Source organism: Rhinolophus ferrumequinum, chromosome 6 (genome assembly GCF_004115265.2).
Source record: "Rhinolophus ferrumequinum isolate MPI-CBG mRhiFer1 chromosome 6, mRhiFer1_v1.p, whole genome shotgun sequence".
Taxonomy (NCBI): Eukaryota; Metazoa; Chordata; class Mammalia; order Chiroptera; family Rhinolophidae; genus Rhinolophus; species Rhinolophus ferrumequinum.
The window spans coordinates 24,509,840-24,529,639 of NC_046289.1; the positions used below are offsets into that span (position 1 = coordinate 24,509,840).

At 48.2% G+C, this 19,800-nt stretch overlaps 1 protein-coding gene across 2 annotated transcripts in view; it reads left to right on the plus strand.

The window, feature by feature from the left end:
- The first annotated feature begins 1,911 nt into the window (after window positions 1-1,911).
- The window catches only part of MIDEAS (mitotic deacetylase associated SANT domain protein), a 64,691-nt gene continuing 46,802 nt past the window's right edge, over window positions 1,912-19,800 (plus strand). For both annotated transcript variants that reach the window (XM_033107205.1, XM_033107207.1), the window contains exon 1: window positions 1,912-2,061. The gene's annotated coding sequence lies outside the window, so the exon portion shown is untranslated. The remainder of the gene's footprint in view (window positions 2,062-19,800) is intronic.

Genomic DNA, 19,800 nt, shown 5'->3' on the forward strand with positions numbered 1-19,800 from the left:
ACTGTTCCCCAATAAAGTCCTGTTCCCCTTAAAAAAAAACAAAAAACACAACACATAAAAGAGTTAGGGGATCATTAGCAGGGGGCCGTCTTCAAGGATCCCTTGAAGACAGCTTCCACACTTTGTGGTACTCCAGCAAAGTCCACCCTAGACAGAGAAAAAGCAATGCATGTGTGTGCATATACGTGTCAGGCTTTCACACATTTACACTTTGGCTAATTATTCTTGGACATGCAGAAATACTGAATATTCATGAAATTGTGACTGAAAATTCAGAATCACAATACTGAACAAAGAAATATTCTGCTCTTGTCCTAGCATAGAATATGGAGTATCACATGATTGTTTTTAGAAGTCTGGGTGACAGATTCTGTCTATTCCTCTTGATTATGTCATTACTTTCCTTAAGCAGAATTCATTACAGAACCACTTCTATCTATTCCAAAATTGAAATGGGCAATCCCTCCACCATCTCCCTACAATAGTATGATGTCATAAAAATTTCTGAGAATTATAACCATTGAAAGTCTAATAATGCACTTATTTCTCAAAGCAATATTTTTTTCTTACGTGATACATTTTATATTTATACTGTGCCATTAATAATGTCTCAGTTTGAAATCAAAACTAGCACATAAGGGCTGCAATGTGGGGGATTTCATGTTGCTAGGAGACCTCTGATCCTCATACTCCCAGTGGTGAGTCTGCTGTTTGTGGCTTCCCATTTGGTACTAACACAGCCTTGTAGATTATTTCCCAGACGACACTTTCCATTAGTTTCACATCCACCTTTCTGGACAAAGACTTCACTCAACTCTATGGTTTCCTGTGCTTTAGTAAAAAAGATGAAACATTGGAAGGGAGGTTCTGTGATCTGGTCAATGTGCTAGTAAAAGTAGTATTTGGGGGGAAAAGGGAAAATTGTTGAGTCCTAACTGATGCTTTTGAACCTCCTTTAAAAAGCTCCCTGTTTTCCACAACAAGCTGCACTGAAGCTAATGTTTCTGTTATGAAAGCCCTCCACTGCAGTTTCAAATGTCTGCTTTTTTTTTTTTTTTTAAACCACAGCAAAGGCTAACCCTGTTTTTCTTTCCAGCTTTACCGGATCAGGAATTCTTCCCTAAAGACTGCTGTTTAACTACTTTGTTGCTATTTAAACCAAAAAGGTGGCTTTTTGTTGTAGTTTTTAATAAGGTGAGCAAATTTATTTTGGGCAACGATAAATTTCAGAATGACTCTTGCCTGAAGCTCTCCTCAGGACTCCACCCTACGCTCTAAGTCACTTTTGGCCCGTGAGGAAACACAGAATGCATCAGGCCCCAAAGAGAGCTTCTGTATTGAGTGTAAAGAAGAGGTGGAAATCGTGGGGGAGGATTAGAACAGAAACCATTATGCAGCCTCTACTTGGGCCCCGAATAGCCCCATAAAGCGCGGTATGGTAAACGTCCTGCACACTTAACACCAGTGGAAATGATGAAGGACAAGCGTGCAGACCTTTTGAGGAAATGTGGGGAGGAGACCAGTATTTTAAGGCCTTGCTTTGGCGTTATTTGGCAAAACACAGAGCACTCTCCTTTCTGACATGACCTTCTAGCTTAATACCCAACTGAAAAACTTTCTCTTCTCCCTCCCGCACCACTTTGTTTGGAGGTTGGGTGTGTTTCTCCTGGAACCCCAGCTCTCAGGCGTCCCTAAACCCCAACATCACCTCCAGACCCAGTCAGACAACAAGCTCGGACCGCACTTCTACCGCTCGGAAACGACGCGGCTGGAGCGAGCCTTCTCTAGGAAGGTGCAAGCTCCGCGGACGGCCGGCGCTTCTCCCTGCAGCCCAACACGTAGAGCCGGGAAGAGGGCGCCGGGGGCCCTAGGCTTGTGTGCGGGCGGCTGCAGGGCCCGGCGCGCCACCGCGCGAGCTGCTGGGTCACAGCCCGGGCCGCGCCGCCCGCTCCACGAGGAAGTGACGACTGCGCCGTCCCGACAGCAGCAAAGTTTGAGTCTGCCGACCGTGATCGTCCGCGCCCTGCACCCCTCAGAGCGGCCGCGGGATCCAGCGCGTAGGTGAGCCGCGGGCTCGGCGCCCCCTCCGCCGCCGGGGAGCCGCCTTGGGACTCAGAATCCGTCCGGGCCGGGGCTTAGCCGCGCGGGCTGGGATGTGGCGGACGGGCCGCTCTGGGCACGGGGGTGCGGCGGCCGCTGCAGGGAGGGAGCTCGGGGGCCGGGGTCCAAGGCCCGGGTTGCGCCCCGGTCGTCGCTAATTTGTTGCGGGACCTCAAAGCTGCAGGCGGCTCCAGGCTCGGTTCGCGAGAGGAGGGGTGCAGGGAAGGGGCTTCCCGCGGCTAATCCTCCGGGACTAGTCCTCCGCCCCGTGCCCCCAGCCCAACAGGCGGGGCACCGGGTCCCCAACCCCTCCTGGTGCTTCCAAAGGAAGCGTGCTCTTCCTCTTCGCAGCCCCCAGGGAGGTCGCAGGAAGGAAGTTACAGGAACTTTCCCCCCACTTTTCTTTCCTCGGCCCTCCAGTGACGAAGAGCAGAGCAGCAACTCGGAAGTTTGGGAAAACAACTCTCGGTATTTCCAAAAAGCAAAACCAGAATTGCCCTCAAACCCCCTTCAAACAAATCCCTTTAACTCTCCACCCTTTCTCCTCCTACACCATGTCCCGAACCCGACAGTAATCACTAAGGCCTAACACTTTGCAATTTAGCCATAAAAACTGTCAGCACACCCACGTACATATGATAGTGTTTTCTATATAAAACTCCGAAACCTGCTTCCGATGGACTCTGTGGCATATCGCTCTTTTCTGTTTTCTGAAACTGCTGGGGCTGCAGGAATGTGCTGGGGAACTTGGATGGTGATTCCGGCTGCTCTTGGTAGCCTCGTGGCGCAGGATTTTTTTTAAAGAACAGCTGAGTTTATGACAACCCTGCAAAGTAACCCGGGGTAGGTGGGCCGGGCAGGTGGCCCCCGGGCTGGGAGACTGCAACTGTACCAACAGCGGCCGGGCAGCTGCGGGGACACGTTGGGTGTGCAGGAATGTTCAGTCAGTGCGGTGGAGACTCCGACGCGGGAAGGCTAGAAGTTGAATGGTGCGGTTCCTAGCAGCAGCTTCCTGCCGGCCTGTAATTACAGCGCGATTGCACAGTCAGGCATTGTTGGCATGGATGTTTATACACAGGCTATTGTGCAAGACTTCTGTAGCAGGGAACAAAACGCACATTTGCATTGCAAATGTCCAGGACAGATCTAGGCTTGAGTTGCAGTCGCCAAGTTCTCTTTGGCCTTTAACCTTAGCTAGGTGATTTATTTCTTTGCCTTTTCCTTAACCTAGGACCTTGGAGGGCAGGATCCCTCCACTCCCACCTTAGGCAGCCTGAAACTATCCCAGGAGCTGTACCCTTATTTGTGTCTGTAGAAAATGTGGGATGACGTCAGCAGGAAAAGGAGATGGGAGATGGCTATCAGTCTCCCTAAACGGGAAAGCAGTTTGAATTATCAGAATTGCACAGTGGCTTGATTGGGGCCTGGCTGCAAAGAGGACACATCAGACATGTGTGACTGAGCTGGCTGGCCAGCTAGACTTTGAGTCTTGAAGTGTCAGCTGCAGAAACGTTGTAGGTGGGTCCTAATTCCTTTATTGTGTTCTGGGCAAAGGGAAAAGTGCTGGGGCTTTGAGACTGTGTGTGTCTGTGATGGTGTCTGGGGTGGGGGCGGGGGAGGCAGAGGAGTGACTAATGTACATTTTCACCAGCGGAGCCTCCAGAACCACTTCCTGAGCAAGACCTGCTGTACAGGCCAATGTGGGGTCCTCACAACCCACTGAGCTGCCAGCATGCAAGTGTGGAAAGAAGGCAACAGGTTCTCCTTGAGGGCTTCAGGGTAGCTAACTGTAATAGAGGGATTTAAAACACAGTCAAAAAGCATATACAGGGCTGCCCCGGTGGCTCAGGCGGTTAGAGCTCCATGCTCCTAACTCCGAAGGCTGCCGGTTCGATTCCCACATGGGCCAGTGGGCTCTCAACCACAAGAAAAAAAAAAAAAAAAAAAAGCATATACATGTTGCATGCAGAGCCATTCTTCTCACGTCTCAAATCTCAACCCAGTCTCTCCCTGCCGTAGGCGGAAGACTCTCACAGGGCAGCACCCAGCCCTGCTGAGGGTACAGTATGAGGGTACTGTGCGCTCGGTGGCACCACCCCACTGCAGTGTTTGGCCAGCCTCTCAGAGTGTCAGGTACCAATGGTCCTGGCACACTGGAGTTCCTCTGTGCCTAGCCTTCTCCTCAACCAAGTAACTGAGTTTCACTTGGAAGGAAAATGCTGTTTTGCAGCCTCGCGCCAGCTGTATGTCATGAGCACACTGACCTTTTGTCAATCCAAAACATTAGGGCACAATCCCTGGCAGACACCTTTGTGCTTCCAGAGGGAAAACATGTGTAATTAGAACCTTTCTGGAAATTCTGGTATTAGACACAGTTGCCACAGGAGAATGAGGTTTAAAGCAAAAACACCACCACATAGGAATTCCCATGGGTTGCACAATCCCTTGTTCTGGGTTTTTACTGGATTTGACTGTCAAGATCCTGGTTAGCTAGCTGCCTTACCTGACCTGAGCTGCCTTAGTAAGGTCTACTGGGGCCCAGGGCTGGTCTTGAGGGTCTGGGGATGGGAGCAGTCCCTTCTGACCCCAAAGGAAAGACAGCTTTGTCTTTGTAATCCTTTGTGTTTATATAGAACCTGCAGACACTGAAAGTAACCAAAGGCCCTTCAGGAGTGGGGGCAGGAGAGCTGAGGAGAGGGATTCCTTGCAAAGGCCAGAGAAAGAAGGAAGCAGACTCCCTGGATTTGTGGAGCCACCTGGAGCAGTCGTCTGCCCATATTTTCAGTTCAACCTGGCTGTGTTTTGTGCATAACTCAGGCCCGGCCCCTGGCTTGCTCGGCTTTGCCTCTGTATCAGCTTGTCCTGCAGTTGGTTGTTCACAGCCCAGTGTAAGGCCGGAAACGTAATCCTGACTTCCTCTCCCACCTTACCTAAATGCAGGTTTATGGCCTAAAGTTGCTGCCCAGTTCACGCCCTGCCTGACACCCTCCAGCAGCCCAGCCTGCTGCTTCACTGTGCACAGTTAGGAACAATATTGAAAAAGCTCTGAATCAAAACTTGACAGATTTAAAAAATCATGTTAATTGTTTTAAGGGGAAAAACTATTGGAGGTAATTAGGGAGCTCAGTGACTGGCAAACCCCCCCAAGGTGCCCCTGAGAGAGGCAGATGGAGAATTCTCCTGCAAGAGGGTGGTTTTAGAATGGAGGCTTTTTATGCTCTCCAGGTCCAATATTTATATTTCGGTTCATCAGCCAGCCTCCTCCCAGCTGCCTCACTCTCTACACCACAATCCCGTGTTTTGACATCACGACTAACCTCCAAAAAAGGAGGCAGAACACGCCCAGCCAAAAGAGGGCATTCCAGACTCTGAAGGAAGTGCTGCGCTTTTCCAGAGGCCTAGCAGTTCTGTTCTGCAAATTTGTTTCCTTCTTTAAAACGTGTCCCCTTTCATTGCTCTTTCTCACTGAAGCATCTCTTTGTGAGATCCTTAAACCTTTTTTTTCCTCGTCTGCATGACACAGGGCACTGCTTTACGACTTTATGTCTCAAGTACCACTTGAAATACACACAGGGCTTTGAATAAGCCTGGGATAAAGGGCTCCTCTGTAATCTCACTTAAAATGCCTGTTTGCAAGGGTCACCCTCCTGCTCAGCAACCTTCAATGGCTCCCCACTGTCTACGTGGTAAAGATCAAACTTCTAGGCTAGCAGTCAGGGCCTTCTACACAGGGGTCTGGCCTTAGCTGCTCTACTGCCTGAACCTCCACTCTGACCCAGTGACCCACTCTGTGTGTTTGTCCAAACTGCTGGTGGCAGCATTCCTACCTCCCATGCCTCCCTGGAAGGCTGGAATGCCTCCTCTTTCCTCTCTTCCACATGGCTCAGTCGCGCTCCCCTTCCAGTTCTCTGTTCATGCTCTCCTCAAGAATTCCCCTGTCCCACCTTGTGGGCTTCCCCTGGAGATTCTAATAACATCTACTGGGGCTCCAATCTGAAAAAAACTTTAAAACCCAGTCCAAGGATTTTTATCTTCTCCTTTGGGCCATGGCTCTGATCACACCTTTTATTCAGCTTCTTAAATGTGCCTTTGGGTGGATCAGTATGCTTGCTTTTCAACTAAACTGGAAGTCCCTGTTTTATGTCTTTGTGTCCCAGGGCCTGGTGCTCCACTCATAGCAAATCCCAGTAAACCATGATGATAATCATACAAATGACAATATTGTCCGCTTGTGCATAGGCACACATAGCCAAGCCAAGCACCAAGGACCACGGTTCCCAGTCTTTATTCTGAACAACCCAGCACTGCGTCCTTCTGCCTGTTAATCTTTCTTTGGCACCTCCTGGCTTTGCACCTCATGTTCGGCTCCATTCTTCCCCCTCAGCACCTATTCCCCCTGTTGCCAGACAGCTTCTGTCCAGCTTCTGCACTGGCTTGTCCTTGTCCTGATTTGGGCCCAATTGACCTGCCCCACAGTGTCCTACGCCTGAGCACCAGCTCTCGGGGAAGAGCATTCATTGCCTGGGTTGGCCTGGCCTCCCAGGGAAACCAGACTGATGGAAGGAGACAGGCCAACTCTCCGGCAAGACTTGTGAGGAAGGCAAAGAGATGCTTCCTGGTTGGCTGAAGGTTTATTTTGCCCAAACAAGTATTGAACCTATAAAACTAGGTCAAATTATAAAACTGAGTCTTAGGGTGATCCTGGCTAAACCCTAACATTGGGCTTGACTAGGTGCGTTCTGTTGTCTCCACCCAGTTCTTATGCTGTTAATCTCAACTTTGCCATATAAACGAAATTCTCCCTTTTTAAATTGAGGTATAATTTACATACCATAAAGTGCACCCTGTAAGCCAGATTCTTTAAAAATAAAATCTGGTAGATTCTCCCCTCTCCTCCCCAACCCCAGTTTTCTATTCAAAAAGGTAATACATACATATATTTCAAAATACAAAAATGATAAGTTATACAGTGTAAGGTAAGTCTCAAAAATAATTTCAACATAGACAAGAGATTACCATACATATACACATATGTGTAAATGCAATAGAATTAGAAAAATAAATATCTCTTTTAACCTTGAGGGAAGGAAGGCCATCTTAAGAAAGATGCAAGGCAGAAGCCATGAGAAAATATTGATAAATTTGATAACATAAAACTTTGAAAAAATAAATTTCCCATCTTCTAATGGTTCCCATATCCTTCAATGTCTCTGTCTTAGGCAACTACAATTTGTCATTTTTTTCAACTATGCTGCCAGGTGTAGCCTCTGCAGATAGAAGAAAATATGAATATATAAACAAATGCTGGCATACTGTACACTGGGTTCTGCATTCTGTGTTTTTCACATAATGTGTCTGGGAGATTGTTTTGTATCAATGCATATAGAGCTGCCTCATTTTTTCCAATGGCTAAATTGTTCTCCACTATATGAAAATGCCATTATTTATTTAACTAGTCTCCTTCTGAAGAGCATTTGGGTAGTTTCCAGTCTTTTGCTACTACGTACAATATTGTAGTTAATACGCTGAATTCACTTTTAATTGAAAATTCTTAATGTATACAGGTGAAGCTGGAGTTTGCATAGAAAACTGTGAAAAGTTATGCATAAACTGCATTTAATAAACCAGTCTTTTGTAGAATCTGCTATTTCACCAAATAATCAACTTGTAGAACTGAATACAACCTTGGGACTGTTTTCATCCAGCCCCTGTTTATACGAACTGCAGTAAAACCATCTCAGAGAATCCTGAGGTTAAGAATTTAATCCCATGGTAACTCTCTCATTTTTAACTAAGGTTCAAAGAGGATAAGTGACTTCACTAAGGACACACAGCTGTTGAATGGAAGATTTGGGCACAAACCCCACGTTCCATTTCCATTTGCCATCCTGCATCAATCATCTTAGTCACCATAATCAGCACTTCCAGCATGTCTGTTTGTAAACCAAGGATTCCATCTCTTCAGTTTCCTTAAGGCAGCACACAAAGATTTAAAAAGAGGAAACTTAAAAATAAACAAAAACAGGGTGGAGGTCTTTAAGAAGAGAGTGGGGTGCTGTTTTAATAGTCTTCTTACCATTATTATCTCATTGCAATCTTAGTTGATCTTAATTGCTATCAACGTACATGGAGTCCCTAAAACCTCCTAACCAGCCTCAGTTGGCCAATAAGATTACTTAGTGTTTTCTAAGCGCTGAACATGGGTTGGGCAACACTGAGGAAAAGGAGGAACCCTCCCAGTTCCTAAGATACCGATTGTCTCATGAGGGACCCACGAGAAGGCCCAGGAATACAGACTTGGTACCCTTTGAACAGCCAGTTAACTCAGGGCCAGCTGCTCTCACTGGGTATTTACGGAACAGCTGCAATGCTCTCAACACTACGTATGGCACAATGTGGGGTGCAAAGTGGTCCCAGCTGCTCTTTCCCCCCAGGAGGCTGGCAGTCCAGCTTCTGAGATAGGCTGTACCCAGAAGGACAAACGGACTCGGGCTGAATCTGTCACCTAGGAGAATGGAATTTGGTGGAGTTGCATTTTCCAGGCGCCAGGTTCTAAAGTCAGTGTGTAAGGTGAAAAATAAGAATATAATCAAGATTAACCTTGAGAGTCCCTTAAGAGGGCACCAGGTAGGCGGCAGACATACTGGCTCTTGATACGTAAATTCATCTTAGCCTGTTCCTCCAGTTGTGGGAGAAGGAAGTTGCAATTTCTAAGGTTGAACACCAGATGAAGTGGTTGGCTTGAATTTGGGGGCTATGCCGTATGAACTATGTGTATGTTTAAATACTAGTCTCACTCCCCATGCCGAGATGTTTGTCCTCTGATATCCCTGAGGCAGCAGGCAGCAGGCAGCAGGCATCAGGCTCAGGGCTTTTAGCCCATGCTTGCCCCTGAGTAGATGGCAGGGTTGGTTATAAGCTAGGAAATAACCACATGAGGTTAACTAAGAAAGACTTATAGAACAGGTGATCAGGGTGTCATGGAGAGGAGATCCATGGAGTGGGTTTTAAACTGTAGTTGTATCACCCTGGATTGCAGTTGAAGGGCTTATGCTTGGAGTGACCTGTCATTGGTGTGGGGCTGGGAGAGGGCAGTGCCCATATGTAGCAGACAGTTTTCTCTGCTCTAAGTCCCTAGCCCTCTCTGTCCGCTCTCCTCTCCCCTTTCCAGGCTCCCTGTTGCAGGCGTTTGTAAGAGGTCTGCAAGGAATCTTCTGTATGAATCTGTGTCCACTCTTCTGTGGCCTCCCAATAGCATGGGAGACAAATTTGCTCTGGGACAAATTAGGAGCTAACAGCCACTCCCCGACCCCCATTCCCACTTGCACTAGAGGTGGTAAAAGGTTCAGGATTTCTTCTGCCATCTCCAAGGAGGTTTTGCTGAACTACCCAGTTAGCTTTTAGGATCTGACCTCCCCTGTTATGGAGAAAAAGAAAACTGGCCATAGTAGTAGCAGTGGTAACACTGCCCATCATGGTTTACAGGGTGCTTTCCCTCACATTCTTCATTCTTTCACTCATTCATCCTACATGCATTTATTGAATCCCTACTGTGTGCTTAGCTCTGGGGTAGGTACTGGGGATACAAAGAAAAGAAAGATTCAGCCTCTTCCTTCAAGGTGCCCATGGTCTGTGAGGGAGGCAGACATGCACAAAAGTCAAGAGCAGTTAGTGCCATGGTTGTCACTGTGAGTGTATTCAGGGGTCTGCTGGCTCAGAGGACAGACTGGTCGCTTCTGCCAGACTAGAGGACAGAGGAATATTAGGAAAGGCCTACGATGGCCCCAGTGCCTTGCATGATACCTGTGCTTAGTGAATACTGTGGAACTAATGAATGGGAAGCTTTCTGGAGGAGCTGATGTGTGAGCTAAATCCTGAGAAACGAGTAGGCGTGTAGGCCTCCACCAGGTGGCAAAGGAAGTCAGGGCATTCTAGGCACAGGGAGCAGCTCAGGCAAGGCCTGGAGTGGAGGTGTGACAACATGGTCGGCTCCGGGAACTGCAAGCAGTGGGGTGTGACGGAGCACTGCTGCTGAGAGGGGCAGGCAGGGGCCAGGCCATGGGCCAGCCATTTGTGCCAGCTAAGCGGTTTGGACCTTACCTCTTAGTGGGGAGTGGGGAGCCACTGAGGACTGATGGGGTATGTGTGTGTGAGGGAGAGAGAGAGAGGGAGAGAGAGAGAGAGAATTTTTAAATTTTTTTTGAAAAATCATTCATCATTCAGCTGTGATGTGTAGAATTGACTGGAGGTGGAGGAAGATGGGCAGTAAAGAGACTGGCGAAGTTGTTGCGGTCATTGGGGCAAGATGGAGTAGTGGGAGAGGGAGAAGCTGGGTTAGGAAGGTGTTAAGGGAGGCCTCAACTGGCCTCGAGGACCAGTTGAGCAAGGGACGAGTGAAAGTGTTTGCTCAATTTTCTACTTGAGACATAAGAGGAGCAGCAGATTTCGGGTAGAGACAACGAGTCTAATTTCAGACATGCTGAGTTGGAGATGCCTATGGGACATCCAAGAGAGATGTCCTGTGGGCGGTTAGACATACAGGTCTAGGGCAGGCGATCCCCAAGAGACGGCAATGGGGGTTTTTGCCCCTCCATGAACTCTAACCAGGCCACCCCAAATAAATATATCATTTAAGTAAAGGTGATTACTTACTGTGCAGCTACAGCTTCAAGGCAAGTTCCAAACAAACTCAATTACCTCCCTTTAGCCCCCTCTGTCTATTAGACATTCTGGAGCAGACGTTTGGGAATCACCAGAACATAGAGTTACAGCTAGGGGAGCAGATGGCGTCACCCATGGAGAGCACACAGGAGGTGAGCGGATCACCATTTAAGGGGTATAGTATAAGGGGAGTCAGCAAATTAGACAGAAGGAACTGACCGTGAGGAAGGAGGGAAACGAGGAGAGTTTAGTGTCATAGAAGCCAAAGGAGGAGGGAGCTTTGAATTTTATGAAAACAGAAACCATGACTTTGTGCTCCTACTATAGCACAAGGCACGTAGGAAGTTCTCCATCAGTACTTATTAAATTGAATTGAAATTGACCAACTGTTGATCACTGAGGACTGAAAAGAATGATTGACATAGGAATTAGGTGGTTATTGGGGCTTTGCAATGGAGGCTTCTCATTTGATTTAACCTCCCTGTGAAATAGGCGGTACAGGTGTCACCTGCCCCACGGTTGAAATGACATGTGCAAGTTCTGGAACCCAGGTTTCCTAACTCCAAGTCCACTTTTCCCTGAGTTAGTGGAGAGAGAGGGAAGAGTTCAAGGGAGCAGTAATACCTTTAATTTCTGATATTAATGCCCCAAGCCAAGGCATCTAGTCAGAACCAGGGACAGGGTAGGTTGTTATAGGCAGCATTTATGACATTTGTCCCTATTTGGGATTATTAGGTGGCTGTGATCCTCAGATATGTGGGTATTTAAGTTACTCTTTTTACAGAGGAACGCTAGAGACTTGATCACATAGGTGTTGTCTTGGGGGCCAAGGAGCAAGTATGGAGGTGGAAGGACAGGTTGGGGGAGTCCAGGCCTTAAATCTACAAATGCAGAAGCTGACTCTGGCCAAATTAAGGAGAAAAGTAATGTATGGAAGCATGCCTGTTGGCTCCCTGAATGCCCTGGAAGGTTGGAGAACGAGGCTCAGAAATTGATGAGGACCTAGGGGAAGTTGGGTGGTTAGAACCAAAGCCAAGGTGATGAGGCCGCTGGCCCTGGTATCACTGCTGCCAGCTGATCTGGAGGCTGTCACCCTCTTCAGAATGAGTTTTGAGCTCTCCCTGCTTTATTGTGCCACTCATTCCAGACGCATAGTCCAGGCTGAGCATCTGGTTGTCCATCTGGTTGTCCACGCTCATATTCTCTCTGTTGCGGATACTGAACAGCGAGGCTCTGGAGGTTACAGCTTCCCCAGTGGCAGGAGGAACTCTGCCACCCACCAGGACTCACAATGCCCGGTGCCTGAAACCTGGGGATGGGGGCACATGCCGGGTGGACAAGTGTCCATCACAGAAACTGGAGCCCATTCTAGCCCTCAGATTGGGACAATTGGACAGTGCTGGACATGGGAGGAGGAGATGGGGCATCCCCCTTAGGCCACTGAAAATATCCACATCTCGATATTAATCTTTTTGGACATCCTTCTGAATCCTTTAGCTTCCAGCTAAACTTCAGGATTCTTATATGCTCTGGAGAGCTGAGCGTTTCGTTAGCAGTTGGATTTATCCTCTGGAACCTGAATGGTTCCAGTGGAAAAGAGAGGTCATCCCGGCATCTGGAGCCTCCCTGCCCGTTTGATTTCGCTTGGAAAACTTCAGCGCTGCCTTGTAAGGACAGTGGCCCAGGCCTGGCTCTCTCTGGCTGACAGGCAGTTACAGCTTGAATTCTGTTTTTCCTCTGGGGTTGGGCAAGACTGGCAGGGCCAGAGGATGTTTTGGAGGTGCTCCTTTGCTTTTCAGATGGGAGGTCGGAGTTTTGGCTTCAGGCTTGGTTTGTAGAATGATTTGAGGTCCCTGGTGCCCAAGCTGGCTGAGGTGACAGGACTGGGCACCTTTCCAGTTCTGAAGATGTCGACCTAGTGGAGATGTTCTACCCAATAACCTGCCTGAGAGAGAGAGCTAAAGGAGTGAAGGCTTCATCGCATCCCTGCCCAGGTTTCTATCCGTATAAGAGGGTGTTGGCTAGGTGAGCACGGCTTACTTCTGCTCTCAGATCTTCTAGTTACAGCTCTCTGAAGCAAGGGCACGATGACTGAAATCTTGGTCATTCTGTTCCAATAATCTTAGACAAAGGAGTTAATTTCCCTTAAGAAAAAGGGAGGGAAGGAGGGAAGGGAGAGGAGAGAGAGAGAGAGAGAGAGAGAGAGAGAGAGAGAGAGAGACAAATTCAGTTTTGAACCTACTGAACTCTTGGCCGTGATGGCCACTCACGTTCCAAGAGTCTTTTCCCTTGGTGCCTGGAAGTGGGAAGCTGCTACCTCCGCGGAGCTGGGCATGTCATGGGCTGGCTTCTTGCGGGCTGGACTGGAGGTGATTTCTGAGGCTGAGGCTTGGTCACCAATGTGGGATCAGGTTGGCCCCCAGGAGGGATGGAGCAGGAGTGTTCCCCGCCAGTGTTGGCTCTGGCACAACTTATACCGACTTTCCCAGTTTTGTCCAGATGAAATGGAATCGTATTAAAAGCAGTATTGTAGTGGAAAAGAAGTCTTGAAGGACCTTAGTTCTTTTACTAAAACATGGCTTTGATCACGTCACTCCTCTTAAAAACCTTTGAGAGCTGCTCAAGTTCTGCAGGAGAAACCTCCCGTCCCTTGGCAGGGCACACAAGACCCTTGTGGGAGCCCCAGCTCAGCTTCCCATCTCTGGTCCCACCACTCCCCCTTCCCTCGTGCCCATTCATGTTCTCCCTGCTCCTCAGTGCACTTTCACTCCTCTGTGCCTTGTGTATTGTTGCTCGTTCTGCCTGTAATGCCCTCCCTGCCTGTTTCCTCTTGGCTGATGCTCACAGGACTGGCCGGAAGTCACCTGCTTCCTTGCTGCCTTCTTGAGCCTCCATCTTAGCATTTCTGGGACTGAACTTCCCCATTGTAGAATGCTGGCATTAGCTGCTGGCGTGCCTGGCTTGTACTGGGCACATCGTAGGTGTCCCACGGGCAGCTTGAGGGGATGTGATGGAGCAGTGGGCAAGCCCAGGACCCGGCCTGGGTCAGGTGTGTGGTTGGTGAGCTGGTTGCCTGCTTGATGGCCTCCCTTAGCGCTTGCTGGAGAGGCCACTGCCTTGGTGACTTTGCTCTTTTTCCGAGCCTGCCAAGGAGTCCCTGGTGAGGGTGGGAAGGGGTTTTGGGGATGCAACATCTGGCACCCAAGTCACCATCTACCTGAGGAGGACTCTGAGGAGGCATATGTGATAGGAGCTGGTTTAAAGGTGGCGGAGACTTCCCGGCCCCAACCCCTCAAGAAGGATACATCCCAGCGGCCCTTAGAGGACCCCTGAGTTTTCATGCCTGGTGCCGTCTGCTGGCTTTGCACAGAGAAGGAACTAGGGAACACGAGTCAGCAGACCATGAGAGCAGAGATTGGGGCTCTTTAAAACAAAAGCCTTGTTCTGTCTGGTGACAGTCAGGACAGCCTGTAGCTCTTCCTGTGGAGGGGGAAGAGGAACAGAGCCTCCTGACAATGATTGCACGGTGCAGCAGAGCCCCAAAGCAAGGACTTGGTGTCCTGGTTTCTCTATAAAATGAGAGGCTTAGACTACACGTGGTCCTTTCCTGCTTGGAAATTCCACAAGCCTGTGAATGGAGTCTGGCAAGTGGTATCTTTATGGTGCATCACAGTGGAACCGGGGTGACCACTCAAAGGCGTTCCTAATATGGAATCATTATCCAGGGTCTGCATGCCACTTAGAGGGTGCTATGGTGTTAGCATCTTTACCACCAAACTGTTGAGGAGGACTTTCTTAACAGATTTTCTGTCTTAAAGTTGAGCTACCCTTAGGGCTGAGCCTACATGTGCATGGGCCTACTTGACCAATGGTGACTGCATGGCTTATGTCATTTGCAAAGTATGTTTCCAGAACCTAGAAGCACATAGTATTTCTGAAATCTCCTTTAGGAACTCACTGAAGTGTGTCTTTGTCCTTGGACCCTGGAAGATCAGCTCAGGGGAAGCTCAGGTGGTACGGTGGGTTTGAAGTCCAGGGAGGTGTTGGCTTGTTTTGGGAGGGATAGCATGTAGGATCTACCTTTGTTTCCACCTCCACAGGGCCTGCTCCCCCCTCCTACCCATCCCAGCCCTCTACCTTCTTACCCACCGCTTTCTGTCCTCCTTCCTTATCCCTCCACAGCAAATCAATCGAGCTACCTCCAACAACCATTCAATCATAGAGTGTACACTTAGATACCCAGCCCCCTGGGAGTTGGGAAAGTGGATTTTAAGAGTAGACCTTGACTGGTAGGATTAGGAGGTGCAGTCAGCAAAATTACTTTGGAAAATAGACAGTCCAGGGAATTCACACAGAATAATATATTTTTTAAATGTAGAACTTGAAACTATAAAAATGTTAATTTCCTTTTTACCTATTAGTCTTACTCTTGGGAATTTATTCTAAGGAAATAATTCTAAGAGAAAAAGAACTACATGCACAAAGGTATTTATAGGAACCTTGTTTAAAATAGCAAAAAAACTGTGCAGAGCCTAAATGTTCTATGTGGCTATATGAGTATAATTCATGATACTAAGACTCAGTGAATATTATGACACTGTTAAATTAATATGAAGATGGTATTAATTCGTGAGAAAATGTTGATGAATTTTGGTGGAAAATGTCTTCTGGTTTAGCAGGCAAAATTGCAGATACACTTGATGAGTGTATAAAACTGATTACATTGGCTACAGTATAAAATAGGCATGAGGTCAATACTGGATTTAGGTCAAGTGGTTATGAATGGAGTATTTGGGTGTTTGAAATTGCTTTTGTAATATATATAGTATATATACTTAAAAAAAGAAAGAAAAAAAAAGACCTTAACATATCAAAGACTATCTGGGTGGGAAGGAGGCCAGGGGAGGAACTCCAAGCCTCCCATCTGTTACCAGGAAGATAGAACTGCTGTGTCTTAGCCACCTGTACTGCAGGAGCTGGAGAATTCAGATTGGCTAACTTGGGTTTTTTAGTAACTGACTTCACAGGCCACCTAACTGTATAAACTGCAGGGCTCCCAGCGTGGATTCTGCCTGGTGCAGGCGACCCCCAGGTGGCCACAGAGCCCAGAGGATTGTTCCCACCTGAGTATCTAGGGAACCAACCCAGTGAGCACATGTGGCCCAGAGGCTGGGCTCTAAGCCACCCACTCACCTCGAGGCTGCCTGGCCCCCTACGCCTCAGCCACAGGTGGTGGCAAATGATGCAGTTCAAACAGGCAGCAGGAGGATGTGCTTTTGCAAACTGACCTCTTGCAGCCCTGCCTGACCCAGGTGGAGACCTAGTAACTTAGTGTCTGGGGTGTGTCCAGTGTTGCACATATTTATTAGATTAATATATGGAAACTTAGAGTTGCCCTTCAGTGCTAGCCTCATCAATCCCCCACCTTCATCCAGTCTACCTCTGGCTTAGCAGGCAGGGCCCTCGCCATCTTGCCATGAGCTCTGCTGGGACTTGTAAATGCAAGTGTGGCCTTGTGGCTGAGAGCTGACCCTCCTCGGACCACTTTCTCGTATCTCTGGCATCTCAGAGCCTCAGGACTCCCAGTGAACGGCCTTCTCACCACCACTCCCACCTTGGGTTTGCCTCTGTGTGTATATGTGTTTGTGTGTGTGTGTGTATGTGTGTAGTCTTTTCTTCTCAATGGGAAACTTTTTTTTTCCCTTCAATTGGGGAATATTGGGGAACAGTGTGTTTCTCCAGGGCCCATCAGCTCCAAGTCATTGTCCTTCAGTCTAGTTGTGGAGGACATAGCCCAGCCCCAAGTCCAGTCGCCGTTTTTAATCTTTAGCTGCAGGGGGCACAGCCCACCATCCCATGCGGGAATTGAAACGGCAACCCTGTTGTTCAGAGCTCGCACATTAACCAACTGAGCCATCCGGCTGCCCCACTGGGAAACTTTCTTGACATGTGGAGGGTCTGTTTGGAGGGCCCACGATATCTCTTTTCTGTGACTAGCCCCAGTCAGGGCAGGAGATGGAGACTCCTTGGTGCTGTTTGGAGTCCCAAGGTAGGTGGGAACTGGAGAGCTCTGGGCAGGCCTGGAGCGGGCAGGTTGGAGCCTGCGAAACAGAAGCCACTGCAGCAGAGCACATGTGGAGAGATGGCCGGGCCCTGCTGGGGCCCTGGTTATCTCAAGCATATATCCGCTAAGGCCAAATTCCAGAACTGTCAAAGATTTGGATTTTTTGTTGATGTTGTTCCCAAATCAGACTGATATAGGGCCCTGTAGCTGGAGGTTTGCCAGGATCAGCACATGGGCCCAGGGCTTGCCTGGATACTCACGAGGCATACGCAGGCCATTTTCACATCTTCCACACCACTCATGTTGGTGTGTGTGTTTGAAAATGGGGTAGGATATCCATGTGCTTCCCTAGAATCTTGTGTTCATTCCTAGAAGCCCTGGTCCCATCCCTACCCTATGCAGTGACCTCCGGCCTATTCCAATTGAGATCATTGCTGGTGGTGTATTAACTGCCACAGAATCTAAGTAACAAGCTGTCTTCCTGAGCCCAGGACCCAGCAATAACTACTTGTCTCAGTTCCCTAATTTAGAGACCACGTGAGTGCCCCAGGGTTGTCAGCAGCTCAATTTCTTGAAGCTTGAAACACATTTCCATAGAAACAATGCTATAAATGGTGGTTGGGTTCCTGGGCTAGCCCACAAAGAGTGCTGGTGTCACCTTGAAGTTGCTCAATTAAGGTATTAGTAAAATTGAGAGCGCAAAGGCAGCAGTAAGAGTTAGCACCCAGGACGTTGGAGGTTAAATGGTGTGGGTTTACTTGTATAACTTTGTTTCTTTGGTGAGAGGTACCTTAACCCTCCTGGTAAGGGAAGCTCTGGGGCCCTCCCCCTGCCCACAGTCATAAGCCCTCCTCTCCCAGGTTACCTTCCTTCTTCCTGTCTCATCAAGCCAGGGGCTTGGGCCTCCCTGTCCCCTGGGACCTGGGCTGGCATGTTTTTATTATGAGGAATTCCTACTCAATGGCCCTTACATCATCAATATCATCATAATTTTCGTTGTCATCATCATGATTGTTATTCAAACCATTTTGGCCAACTTAACAAAATAAACATTACACCTTAGCAATTTACATTGTTCAGAATTCTCTCCTGATTGCCGCTCATGTTCCTGTGGAAATTTTAGATAGTTTATAAGTCTACCTCTGTTATCTCTTTGTGCTGATTTTGTCACTGAACAATTCATCAAATGGTTTCATCAGAGTGTTTCCATGTGTCAGTCCATTACATTCTGAAGGAAATGCCATAATCAGAATGGATTCCAATTTTGGGGGTCTATATACAGGTGCTATGGGCCTCTTTTATAAAAACTCCTTTGTGGTGATATTTTAGATTGTTTCCATGGGATCTGGTCCCCCGACCGTAATTAGCTGGCCAAAGTGTTAAACTCTTGTAACACAATGCCAAATCACATTCTAGAAAGAGCTGAACAGTTTACAGGAGCACAGCAATGTATATGCAGCCATTTCTTGATGGCCCTGCCAACAGCAGCTTTCTTGTTTAATTTATTTACTTATTTTCACGTTGACTCGGGTTATAATGGATCCTTAATGGTGTTCTCATTTGCATTTCTTAAATTGCTGCTGAGACTGTACATTTTTCCTCCTCATGATTTACTGTTTTTGTTTCCTCATGTGTCAAACCGTGCTCATCATCTGTCACGGCAGAGCCTTCCCACTTCCACCAATCTCCTTAACCACTTTCCTGTTAGGAAACAGAAAGTCCTGCCTTCCTCACTAGATCCCTCCCCAGGTGAGGCCCCACCCACCCCTGGACCTGAGCTAACTCATCTCCACACCTGCCTGGTTCCCCACCTCAGCCACGCTGGCCCTCAGCCCTCTGACTGGCTAGCACTGATGCTTTGGGTGGGGTGGGAGGGGCAGACACTGGGGGCCCTGTGAGGGGGGCCAAAGAGGAGGTAACCGGCAGGGGCTTGTCTGAGTGGTTCTGAAATAGGTTCATAAAGCCACCTCCTTAGAGGGAGGCTGCTCGAAGAGATTCTGGGAGTTGCCACATGCTGTTAGAGCTGGAGACGGCACTGGAGTTCATCTGGTTTAAGGGTCACCCACTCAAAGGCTTCTAGGGAATGGGAAATCTCAAAGACAGAGGCTGGCTGGGGGTAAGAAAACAACACAAGTGAGATGATTAAACAACAGTGACCTGTGGCCCGGGAAGGGGTGGAATCTGGGGAAAATTGGACGGTGTGAGTCCCATCATTGTGCTGCTACTGCTATCGAAGTGCTATTCCCATCGTAGTGCTGCTCCCCTGGCTCTGCTCCTTGGCTCTGCCTCCCATGTGGCCTGTATTCCGATTTTTTTCATGACAAACCATAAATCCTGATTTATAGCTTAGATCTCCTGATTTCAAGAAAAAAATGTTGACAATAAATTTACGCTAATTAAAATAAAACACACGATAAGGATCAAACAAAATACATCTGGGGGTGAGGATGGCTTGTGAGCCTCCAGTTTATGACCCCTCATTATTTGACTTAACCAGGAGGACACAAGCCCAGAAGGTATCCTCATATAGCAGACAGAAGGCCTCAGAGAGTCCAGCGGTCGAATTTCATCTGTATGACCTTAGAAGAGGTCTTTAATCTTTTTGAACCTCAGCTTCCTTATCTATAAAATGGGGATAATGGCTTCCTCTCAGAGTGTTGCATGGGTCCAGCAGGCTTGCATCACGTCAAGCATGTAGTAGGTGCTCGATAAATGTGTTGATAGGTCCTGCGTGGGGTCATCCAGAAAAGGAGAGGAAGAACCAGGCTTAGAGCTTTGCTCCCCTTGATTCCCAGCCCAGAGCTGGGAATTGTTCCACATCACATTAGCCTGCTTTCATGAGAGCTTCCAGAGGTGTCTGGACACAGGTGTCCTTCTGATCCTTGGGAAATTGCAGGTCACTTTATGAGAGTTTGATTTCATGACAGCTACTGAGCTCAAGTACTAGGGCCTCTCAGCTCTATGGACTTTGCCCT